The sequence below is a fragment of the Orcinus orca genome, chromosome 4 (genome assembly GCF_937001465.1).
Source record: "Orcinus orca chromosome 4, mOrcOrc1.1, whole genome shotgun sequence".
Taxonomy (NCBI): Eukaryota; Metazoa; Chordata; class Mammalia; order Artiodactyla; family Delphinidae; genus Orcinus; species Orcinus orca.
In genome coordinates, this window is record NC_064562.1 from 52,293,216 (window position 1) to 52,305,819 (window position 12,604).

Below are 12,604 nucleotides of genomic sequence, written 5' to 3' on the forward strand. Positions count from 1 at the left end.
GCACTAACATGGTTAAATGAAAAATGTATAAAATCCCAAATACTTTCTTTAAGTCTTCTGGCTCCGTTTCGTGATAAGTTAAACTTTCAAAGAAATGTGTAAAACAATAAGCATAAAAATAAACTCACTCCTGTTTTTGGTTTGCCTTTTGTTACGGCCCTTTACACACATCCTAATCTACCTATTTCTATTGCCTATAGAGATGGGCTTTTTCCTCATCTCAGTAGAGCCAGCGCCAGGGGAAAAAAAGGCCTGGACCTCCTCTCCCCCAGCCTCTGCAGTCCTTCCTAGGGCACCACTTGCTCTGATCAACCCAAAAAGCCATCTGCACTCCATTCTCTGCCTAACACTTTGATCAAGAATATTTCTCCGTAATGGGCATCTGATCCAGAATCCCCATTCTTTGCCTCAAAGCAGTGTTATCACAGCTCCCCTTATTTCCTGCATTCCCATTTGCCAGACTAAAGTAAGTGTATCCCTTCTTCCCCTTAACACGCCAAACTTCTTATTCAAGTCAAGCGATGGATTTCATCAGGAATACTCCATGGGAACCAAGGTCCCCAGCTGTAAAGCTGCCGCAGGTAAAATCCATTGGCAATCCAGCCAGTGACTTCAGACATGGTTATATGAGAACAGAGAGGAGGGACATCTAGAAGAGGGATAGACCATTTTCAAATAGACTGGTTAATCAACAAAATACTGAGCTTTCATTCTGCAGGTGAACCTGAAATTTCCAGGCTTACTAAGCAAAAGAGTAATTCTTCAAAGCCAGGGTGTTTAACCACCCCCCCCCCGCCCCCGCAGTGTGCTGAGTAATGGGTTCACCATTTAATCCCCTGTGATCTGACTCAGGCTGGTCTTCACACCAAGAGGACAAGGGTTGAAAAACAAGCATCAAGGTTCGAACACAGCTTCACATTTACTTCCACATAATTCTTTAGATTACAGATTTCCATTCCTTCAGACCAAACCTTCTACACATAATTTTGCAAGAGACTCAAATCTACCCCCTAATAATTTAACGTCTATATAACAGCAGCTCTTTAAATAATATAATTGTCTTTAACTACTAGATCAATTTTCTTGAGTTGGCAAAACAGGATATTTTCCACTCTGCTGCATTTCATTGAGTAAGCATGGCCTAGATCACTTAAACACTTTACCTGGTAGGATGTTTTATTCTAGGAAAATCTGAGCACAGGGCATTCTTCAAAGGAAAGTAACATGTGAAAAACTGCTTTATGAGCAAAATTAAAAGAAGCTCTTTGAAAGCCACATTCTCTTCTCTGAACCACGTACTAGGTTTCTAGTGTCCACTCAACACAAAAGACACCAAGACACCAGGCCCAAACAAGAATGCCTCCAAATAATGCTGGGCTTGAAACTAAGGAAATGATGAGTGCATACAATTTTATACTTTACATTAGAAAATAAAACTAGTCTTTTGGACTAAATGGGTGAAAATTCTACCTGCATAAAAGTCTGAACTAGATATTCTTAGTGCAATGAAGTCTTAGCAAATCCTTAATCATAAGTTAAAAGCAACTTATGTAAATGAATAGATGAGATTGATTTGTAATTATTAAATCAATTGTACATAAGCAGCAATACTGAAATGAATTTGAAAGCAATTTTTCATTAAGTAATTTAAATTTCCTGGGCAATATTCTAAACTCCCTGATTTGCTTTGGAAATTCTTTATAAATACTACAAAGGTACATTTCAACTCAAGCACTGTCCTAATTGCTGCAAAATATGAATAAGTAGAAGCCAAATGAATAAAGTTTCCATTATAATGGTAATCCTAACTGATGTCACAACTTTTCCAAGAAGCCTCATATACTGTCTCATTTCTCTCATTTCTGAAAGACAGTTATAGGATGGCTATCTATATTTGTACTATATGGGGGAGTAGGGAGGCACAGGGATAAGGAAGTTGCAGGAACCAGATGGGGAAGAGGAGGCCAAGGTTAAGAAACAATCACATCTATTGTTCCTCCCAACCTTATCTGATTCTCATTAATAAAAGTAATATTAACAGCTTCACTGATGTTCAACTTTGTACTACACTGAAAGAATTCAGAAGTCAACACTTTTAGGTAAACCTTAAGCAAGATGATCCGCATTCTTGCATCTTTTCCCATCTCCCTCCCTATCAAACTCTCCACCCCTACCCTGCAACACCCTGAACCAGGGACAAAAGCTTCCCAATGTTCTAAATCAGTGGTGGCCAAAGTGTTGTTCCCAGACCAGCAGTATCAGCATCACCTGAGCACGTGTTAGAAATGTAAATTCTTGGAACTCACCCCAGACCAACTATATCAAACTCTGGGCAAGGGGTCTAGCAAGGTGGGTTTTAACAAACCTTTGAAATGATTTTGAAGCAAGCTAAAGTTGGAGAACCACTGCTCTACATAAATCAGTTATCTTAACCGGAGGCTGTGTCCGGGTCAGAACTGAATTGAAAGAAACATATAACTTGATGTAGCAAGAGAGGTAGCTCTGATAAACTTGTCCTCCTCCAAGCCACTGCTCCAAACTATCATATCTCAAGCAAATCATTAAGTTAGCATCCTTGCCACATAAACACACACACAAAGATCACACATGGCCCTTCCTCTAAATCCTTGCCTACACAGTCAAATAAATAACTTTGTTAACAGAACTCACTGTTTAATCAGACTTTTCCAGAAACATATCAACCAAATCAAAGAAGACAAGGACAAGATATTACAAACCAGATTATATCTGGGAATCAGAAATTTCCGTGTGGCACTTTAGCAAACCTGGGAAACTTACACAACAGGACCCTAACAATGTTCTACTGTGGATATTTTGCACCTAACAGTCAACAAGACACATTGTCAGGATAAGTCAGTGCTTTCTAGAGTTTTAACCTATGATGTGAACTCATTATACTGCAATCTTGAGTGAGTGGGGGTAGCAGAGGCAAATGTCACCTTGTAACAAAAAGGTGAAATACAAGCCTACCCCAAACCATACTACTTATTGTGCAAGTGATGATTCACCTACTCAAAGCTACCACTAATAGGCCTTTTCTATCTAATATCCAGGGTGAATGAACATCTCATAACTGGTCTCGGTCCAAAGGAACTTTGTTTATTTATTTATTATTGTTGAATTTTATTTTTTTATGCAGCAGGTTCTTATTAGTCATCCATTTCATACACATCAGTGTATACATGTCAATCCCAATCTCCCAATTAATCACACCACCATCCCCACCCCACCGCGGCTTTCCCCCCTTGGTGTCCATACGCTTGTTCTCTACGTCTGTGTCTCAATTTCTACCCTGCAAACCAGTTCATCTATATCATTTTTCTAGGTTCCACATATATACGTTAATATACGATGTTTGTTTTCCTCTTCCTGATTTACTTCACTCTGAATGACAGCCTCCAGATCCATCCACGTCTCTACAAATGACCCAATTTCATTCCTTTTTATGGCGGAGTAATACTCCATTGTATATATATATACCACATCTTCTTTACCCATTCATTTGTCAATGGGCATTGAGGTTGCTTCCATGTCCTGGCTATTGTAAATAGTGCTGCAATGAATATTTGGGTGCATGTGTCTTTTTGAATTACGGTTTTCTCTGAGTATATGCCCAGTAGTGGGATTGCTGAGTCATATGGTAATTCTATTTTTAGTTTTTTAAGGCACCTCCATACTGTTCTCCATAGTGGCTGTATCAATTTACATTCCCACCAATAGCGCAAGAGGGTTCCCTTTACTCCACACCCTCTCCAGCACTTGTTGTTTGTAGATTTTCTGATGATGCCCATTCTAACTGGTATGAGGTGATACTTCATTGTAGTTTTGATTTGCATTTCTCTAATAATTAGTGCTGTTGAGCAGCTTTTCATGGGCTTCCTGGCCATCTGTATGTCTTCTTTGGAGAAATGTCTATTTAGGTCTTCTGCCCATTTTTGGATCGGGTTGTTTGTTTTTTTAATATTGAGCTGCATGAGCTGTTTATATATTTTGGAGATTAATCCTTTGTCCCTTGATTCATTTGTAAATATTTTCTCCCATTCTGAGGGTTGTCTTTTCATCTTGTTTGTAGTTTCCTTTGCTGTGCAAAAGCTTTTAAGTTTCATTAGGTCCCATTTGTTCATTTTTCTTTTTATTTCCATTACTTTAGGAGGTGGATCCAAAAAGATCTTGCTGTGATTTATGTCAAACAGTGTTCTTCCTATGTTTTCCTCTAAGAGTTATATAGTGTCTGGTCTTACATTTAGGTCTTTAATCATTTTGAGTTTATTTTTGTGTATGGTGTTAGGGAGTGTTCTAATTTCATTCTTTTACATGGAGCTGTCCAGTTTTCCCAGCACCACTTATTGAAGACACTGTTTTTTCTCCATTGTATATCCTTGCCTCCTTTGTCATAGATTAGTTCACCATAGGTGCATGGGTTTATCTCTGGGCTTTCTATCCTGTGCCACTGATCTATATTTGTTTTTGTGCCAGTACCATATTGTCTTGATTACTGTAGCTTTGTAGTATAGCCTGAAGTCAGGGAGTCTGATTCCTCCAGCTCTGTTTTTTTCCCTCACGACTGCTTTGGCTATTTGGGGTCTTTTGTGTCTCCACACAAATTTTAAGATTTTTTGTTCTAGTTCCGTAAAAAATGCCACTGGTAATTTGATAGGGATTGCATTGAATCTGTAGATTGCTTTGGGTAGTAGAGTCATTTTCACAATATTGATTCTTCCAATCCAAGAACATGGTATATCTCTCCAACTGTTTGTATCATCTTTAATTTCTTTCATCAGTGTCTTAGAGTTTTCTGCATACAGGTCTTTTGTCTCCCTAGATAGGTTTATTTCTAGGTATGTTATTCTTTTTGTTGCAATGGTAAATGGGAGTGTTTCCTTAATTTCTCTTTCAGATTTTTCATCATTAGTGTATAGGAATGCAAGAGATTTCTGTGCATTAATTTTGTATCCTGCTACTTTACCAAATTCATAGATTAGCTCTAGTAGTTTTCTGGTGGCATCTTTAGGATTCTCTATGAATAGTATCATGTCATCTGCAAACAGTGACAGTTTTACTTCTTCTTTTCCAATTTGGATTCCTTTTATTTCTTTTTCTTCCCTGATTGCCGTGGCTAGGACTTCCAAAACTATGTTGAATAAGAGTGGTGAGAGTGGACATCCTTGTCTTGTTCCTGATCTTAGAGGAAATGCTTTCAGTTTTTCACCATTGAGAATGATGTTTGTTGTGGGTTTGTCATATATGGCCTTTATTATGTTGAGGTAGGTTCCCCCTATGCCCACTTTCTGGAGAGTTCTTATCATGAATGGGTATTGAGTTTTGTCAAAAGCTTTTTCTGTATCTATTGAGATGATCATATGGTTTTTATTCTTCAATTTGTTAATATGGTGTAGCACATTGATTGATTTGCATATACTGAAAAATCCTTGCATCCCTGGGATAAATCCCACTTGATCATGGTGTATGATCCCTTTAATGTGTTGTTGGATTCTGTTTGCTAGTATTTTGTAGAGGATTTTTGCATCTATATTCATGAGTGATATTGGTTTGTAATTTGCTTTTTTTGTAGTATCTTTGTCTGGTTTTGGTATCAGGGTGATGGTGGCCACATAGAATGAGTTTGGGAGTGCTCCTTCCTCTGCAATTTTTTAGAAGAGTTTGAGAAGGATGGGTGTTAGCTCTTCTCTAAATGTTTGACAGAATTCACCTGTGAAGCCATCTGGTCCTGGACGTTTGTTTGTTGGAAGATTTTTAATCACAGTTTCAATTTCAGTACTTGTGACTGGTCTGTTCATATTTTCTCTTTCTTCCTGGTTCAGTCTTGGAAGGTTATACCTTTCTAAGAATTTGTCCATTTCTTCCAGGTTGTCCATTTTATTGGTATAGAGTTGCTTGTAGTAGTCTCTTAGGATGCTTTGTATTTCTGCAGTGTCTGTTGTAACTTCTCCTTTTTCATTTTTTATTGATTTGAGTCCTATCCCTCTTTTTCTTGATGAGGTTGGCTAATGGTTTATCAATTTTGCTTATCTTCTCAAAGAACCAGCTTTTAGTTTTACTGATCTTTGCTCCTATTTTCTTTGTTTCTATTTCATTTATTTCTGCTCTGATCTTTATGATTTTTTTCCTTCTACTAACTTTGGGTTTTGTTTGTTCTTCTTTCTCTGGTTCCTTTAGGTGTAAGGTTAGATTGTTTAGTTGAGCTGTTTGTTGTTTCTTGACGTCGGATTGTATTGCTATAAACTTCCCTCTTAGAACTGCTTTTGCTGCATCCCACAGGTTTTGGATCATCGAGTTTTCATTGTCATTTGTCTCTAGATATTTTTTTATTTCCTCTTTGATTTTTTCAGTGATCTCTTGGTTATTTAATAACGTATTGTTTAGCCTCCATGTGTTTGTGTCTTTTAGGTTTTTTTCCTTGTAACTGATTTCTAACCTCATAGCATTGTGGTCAGAAAAGATGCTTGATATAATTTCAATTTTCTTAAATTTACTGAGGCTTGATTTGTGACTCAAGATGTGGTCTATCCTGGAGAATGTTCCATGCACACTTGAGAAGAAAGTGTAATGTGCTGTTTTGGGATGGAATGTCCTATAAATATTAATTAAATCTCTCTGGTCTATTGTGTCATTTAAAACTTGTGTTTCCTTATTAATTTTCTGTTTGGATGATCTATCCATTGGTGTAAGTGAGATGTTAAAGTCCCCCACTATTATTGCGTTACTGTTGACTTCCTCTTTTAGAGCTGTTAGCAGTTGCCTTATGTATTGAGGTGCTCCTATGTTGGGTGCATATATCTTTATAATTGTTATATCTTCTTCCTGGATTTATCCCTTGATCATTATGTAGTGTCCTTCCTTGTCTCTTGTAACATTCTTTATTTTAAAGTCTATTTTATCTGATGCGAGTATTGCTACTCCAGCTTTCTTTTGATTTCCATTTGCATGGAATATCTTTTTCCATGCCCTGACTTTCGGTCTGTATGTGTCCCTAGGTCTGAAGTGGGTCTCTTGTAGACAGCATATATATGGGTCCTGTTTTGTATCCATTTAGCAAGCCTGTGTCTTTTGGTTGGAGCATTTAATCCATTCACATTTAAGGTAATTATTGATATGTATGTTCCGATTACCATTTTCTTAATTGTTTTGGGTTTGTTTTTGTAGGTCCTTTTATTCTCTTGTGTTTTCCACTTAGAGAAGTTTCTTTAGCATTTGTTGTAGAGCTGTTTTGGTGGTGCTGAATTCTCTTAGCTTTTGCTTATCTGTAAAGCTTTTGATTTCTCCATCGAATCTGAATGAGATCCTTGCTAGGTAGAGTAATCTTTGTTGTAGGTTCTTCCCTTTCATCACTTTAAATATGTCATGCCACTCCCTTCTGGCTTGTAGAGTTTCTGCTGAGAAATCAGCTGTTAACCTTATGAGAGGTTCTTTGTATGTTATTAGTCATTTTTCCCTTGCTGTTTTCAATAATTTTTCGTTGTCTTTGATTTTTGCCAATTTGGTTACTATGTGTCTCGGCGTGTTTCTCCTTGGGCTTATCCTGTATGGGACTTTCTGTGCTTCCTGGACTTGGGTGGCTATTTTCTTTCCCATGTTACGGAAGTTTTCAACTATAATCTCTTCAGATATTTTCTTGGGTCCTTTCTCTCTCTTTCCTCCTTCTGCAACCCCTATAATGTGAATGTTGTTGCGTTCAATGTTGTCCCAGAGGTCTCTTAGGCTGTCTTCATTTCTTTTCATTCTTTTTTCTTTATTCTGTTCCACAGCAGTGAATTCCACCATTCTGTATTCAAGGTCACTTACCCATTCTTCTGCCTCAGTTATTCTGCTATTGATTCCTTCTAGTGTAGTTTTCATTTAAGTTATTGTATTGTTCATCTCTGTTTGTTCTTTAATTCTTCTAGGTCTTTCTTAAACATTTATTGCATCTTCTCAGTCTTTGCCTCCATTCTTTTTCCAAGGTTCAGGATCATCTTCACTATCATTATTCTGAATTCTTTTTCTGGAAGGTTTCCTATCTCCACTTCATTTATTTGTTTTTCTGGGGGTTTTATCTTGTTCCTTCATCTGGTACATAGCCCTCTGCCTTTTCATCTTGTCTATCTTTCTGTGAATGTGATTTCTGTTCCACAGGCTGCAGGATTGTTGTTCTTCTTGCTTCTGCTGTCTGCCCTCTGGTGGATGAGGCTATGGAAGAGGCTTGTGCAAGTTTCCTGATGGGAGGGACTGGTAATGGGTAGAGCTGGGTGTTGCTCTGGTGAGTAGAGCTCAGTAAAACTTTAATCTGCTTGTCTGCTGATGGGTGGGGCTGGGTTCCCTCCCTGTTGGTTGTTTGGCCTGAAGTGACCCAACAGTGGAGCCTGCCTGAGCTCTTTGGTGGGGCTAATGGTGGACTTTGGGAGGGCTCACACCAAGGAGTACTTCCCAGAACTTCTACTGCCAATGTCCTTGTTCTCACAGTGAGACACAGCCACACCTCCGCCTCTGCAGGAGACCCTCCAACACTAGCAGGTACGTCTGGTTCAGTCTCCCACGGGGTCACTGTTCCTTCCCCTTGGTCCTGATGCGCACACTACTTTGTGTGTGCCCTCCAAGAGTGGAGTCTTTATTTCCCCTGTCCTGTCAAAGTCCTGCAATCAAATCCCGCTAGCCTTCAAAGTCTGATTCTCTGGGAATTCCTCCTCCTGTTGCTGGACCCCCAGGCTGGGAAGCCTGACGTGGGGCTCAGAACCTTCACTCCAGTGGGTGGACTTCTGTGGTATAAGTGTTCTCCAGTTTGTGAGTCACCCACCCAGCAGTTATGGGATTTGATTTTATTGTGATTGTGCCCCTCCTACCATCTCATTGTGGCTTCTCCTTTGTCTTTGGATGTGGGGTATCTTTTTTGGTGAGTTCCAGTGTCTTCCAGTCAATGACTGTTCAGCAGTTAGTTGTGATTCCGGTGCTCTCATAAGAGGGAATGAGAGCACGTCCTTCTACTCCACCATTTTGAACCAATCTCGAAACTTTGTTTCTTTAAATTTTATTTTTATAAAAAGAAGAAAAAGAAGAAGAACCAGCCTCGAGTGTATAATCATAATTAATTTCTATATCACTGTATTTTGGCCATAAGAAAAAGAAAGATTTTGAGAAGTACATTTTCAAGCAGTTTCACACAATCAAAAACAATTTCATTTTCAAAGTACCCACTTGGCAGGTACATACTGTCTTCTATAAACATTAATTGCATTCTGTACTAAGTTTGAAAATCATTGCTATTCTTTAGCACACATGTAGCAATTCATAAAGTCCTTTGCAATTGTATCTATTATATACAATAAAAAGGAGTGAGGAGAATGTACAGCATAGAAAGGTGATGATACTTGTATGTGTACATATTGGGTAAAAATGTAAACATGTATGCCATGCAATGCACATAAACTGACCCCCCATATCATACCCTTATAATAAGCCTATACAATATATTCTCTGTACCCCCACTGACTCATTGATACTCTTTTCCCCCTTTGTTGACATAACAAATCTACTAGAAAATGTGTATACATAAGATTAAGGGTCAACTCATCTTTTTGAGTATAAGTACGTTAACTTACATTATCTTACTTAATCCTCACATAAACACTTTGAGATTAGTATTATTATTACCACTTTATACATAAAATGAACTTCAAGGAGGTTAAGTTCATGATCACACAGCAAGTGGTAAAACTGTAATTTCCATCTGTATCTCATAATACCAATCCCACTACCTCTGGGGGGGGTGGGTCTCTCTATGTTATTTACATAAATAAACATACAAACATCATCATTTCTAATGAAGAGAAAATAATAATGTATAACCGCAAAGAATATATTCTATTTCCATGCCAATTACATGCAATATAAAACCACCAAGGATGCTTAAGGGAGAAATGTTCTTGGTTTCCAATTTAGCTGTTCCCAAAGATGGAGTTTGCATATCTTTACTTTTTCATTTTCATAAAGAAAAGGAGAAAAAGATTGAACTCAGCTAATCTGCTTGCCAGAGTGATTAAATAGTAGCCCCAAACCACAGCTCTGTGACAAAGAAGAAAGGATGCTAAAAGCAACAGCAAAGTAATTATAAAAGCAATAATGCCACATGCTTCTGAATGTCCTAATTCACAGTCATAGCCAAGGTGTCTGTAAAATTCCACAATGTACATACAGCCAATTCTCCATTATTTCCATATTAGTTTTTTACCTTTCAAGGTACTCCAACTGCAATTTCTTCCAATTTCAACCACGAAAAACAGGAATATAATGCAACAAGGAGAATAAATCACTTGGGATACTCACAATGAGTTTGACTGAGAAAGTCTAGAAGGAATGGCTGGGATAAGCTTGCATTTTGTCAGATCAGTTTCCTAGTCTTCCACAGCAACAGACCATCAAGAGCTGTCCCCACCAAAAATAATTTAAAAATAAGCATGTCATCAAGACCTCCAACCCAGTGTCATTGCCCACCTCTAAATAAAATACAGAAATATTTAAAATATAAATATTAGGGGGCTTCCCTGGTGGTGCAGCGGTTGAGAGTCCGCCTGCCGATGCAGGGGACACGGGTTCGTGCCCCAGTCCGGGAGGATCCCACATGCCGCGGAGCGGCTGGGCCCGTGAGCCATGGCCGCTGAGCCTGCGCGTCCGGAGCCTGTGCTCCGCAACATGAGAGGCCACAGCAGTGAGAGGCCCACATACCGGAAAAAAAAAAAAAAAATATATATATATATATATATATATATATATATATATAAAAGACTAAGGAAAGTTTAAAATATTACCAGAAAGAGCTCTTTGAAAGAATTTCATAACTAACAGAAAATCAGTTTGGATATTTTCGCTTGTACAATTTTTAATTATTTTGTTTTATTTAGAGGATTTCTGTTGTCTGTTTGTTCATAATTTAATATAATATAAACTCCAAGAGTCCAGAGCCAAGGCCCTTGGTTTGTGTTGCTCACAGTTATAGCCTCAGAGCTTGGCACTAGTGGCACTTAATAAATATTTGTGAATGAATGAATAATAGCAACTGGGTATCATTTTACTTCCATTTGGAGTTACTACTATAAACACTACTGTTCAAACTCTATTTCCTATGGAGGGAGATGCTGTGTGCACACTCCAAGAAACTTTAGACTTGGAAAGCCTTAGAGTAAATAAGGAAGAAGTTTGTAGCTGGCCCAGAACTAACAGAATGGAAAGGCCCTGCCAAACTGGGTAACAGCCTGTCAGTCAGTCAGCAGTGGGAACAGAGGTAAGAAGCAATGAAAGGGAGAATAGGAAACCCCGTGTGCAAGAAGAATCAGATGAGAATGAGAGGAGAAATACGAGAAGGTGTCACGACCTCACTGAAAGGAAAGGAGAGGCTTGGGAAGAGAAAAGTCTGGGGGAACAGAAATAACTCAAAGAAAGTGATTAGCTTGGAAAGTAAAGCAAATTTGGAGAAAGGAAGAATACATCAAAAGATCCAGATAACTATCAAAGTAGTTGGGTCAAGCTCTAATCAAAAGCTGAAGTCATCCCTAATATACGGGGTAAGGATGATGGAGAAGACATCCTTATAGAGAGAGTTGGAAGTGTGCAGAGGCCAGACCAGAGCAGAGCAAACATAAAGACTATTCTCTTTCTTAAAGACCATTCTCTATTATTTTGAGACCTCTGCTGTCCACGTGGCCCTTTGTAATCTACCCATCCTCAACTTCCTTGATCCTATTCTCTCCTGTTTTTGAATTTTCTGAACTACTCTGTGGACTTTTCCCAAGATTCAACGTTAGGTCTTAGACATCTCAATGTCAAATACGCAACATTCATCTCTTATAAGTCTTTTCAAATTTCAACCATCAAAAGCAAAATGCTCTAACCCTAGTGACTCCCATTCTAATAATATTGCACATGATATTTAATTTTTATTATGATCTAAAATAGGAGTTTAATTTTTAAAAGGCATTTCATTCCCTTTCTGTGCACACACAACACACACATACACATAACATTTTAAAAATCTCTACTCAGCTGAGGAAAAAAGTTCAGAAACAAACAAGGACTAGAAAATTTATTAAAATAGGAAAGTCCCCATAAAGGACTTCAGGGAATCTGTGGTCCTTGTGATCACATACAGTATTTGTAACTCTTTGTGCGTCACCTGTGCACGCACACACGCACAATATAATACTATGAACCAAAAGTTATTCTGTCTAAAGAATATAGGTGGAAGTACATAAAATAATTTTTGACCTTATCTCATGAAAATAGAAAAAGAAAAGAACAATGCCATCGCAAGACTGTGCTAGTCAGTAAAAGGGTAAGTGAGAAAGACTGATGGAAGTTTATGACAGAACAAAACAAACATCTCACTGCCTTCATTCCAAAAAGGCATTGAACCAAAGTGATTTTACTAAATGCCCTTAGGCCAAGTTGAGGAATTTCAATAGGTCCCCGCAGCCACATCATTCCAAGCACAGGTACCAGTGTCTGATTTCCTAATTTGGGCCTACTCTCTTGAATCTATATGTTAATACCTGATCCAAGATATAGTAAAATTTCACTAAGTCAGATTAATGGAGAA

At 38.2% G+C, this 12,604-nt stretch overlaps 1 protein-coding gene and 1 long non-coding RNA gene across 9 annotated transcripts in view; one reads left to right on the forward strand and one right to left on the reverse strand.

The window, feature by feature from the left end:
- The window catches only part of LOC125964348 (uncharacterized), a 725,473-nt gene that overhangs the window by 403,017 nt on the left and 309,852 nt on the right, over positions 1–12,604 (forward strand). The gene's annotated exons all lie outside the window — the stretch shown is intronic.
- The window catches only part of SLC4A4 (solute carrier family 4 member 4), a 351,509-nt gene that overhangs the window by 151,760 nt on the left and 187,145 nt on the right, over positions 1–12,604 (reverse strand). The gene's annotated exons all lie outside the window — the stretch shown is intronic.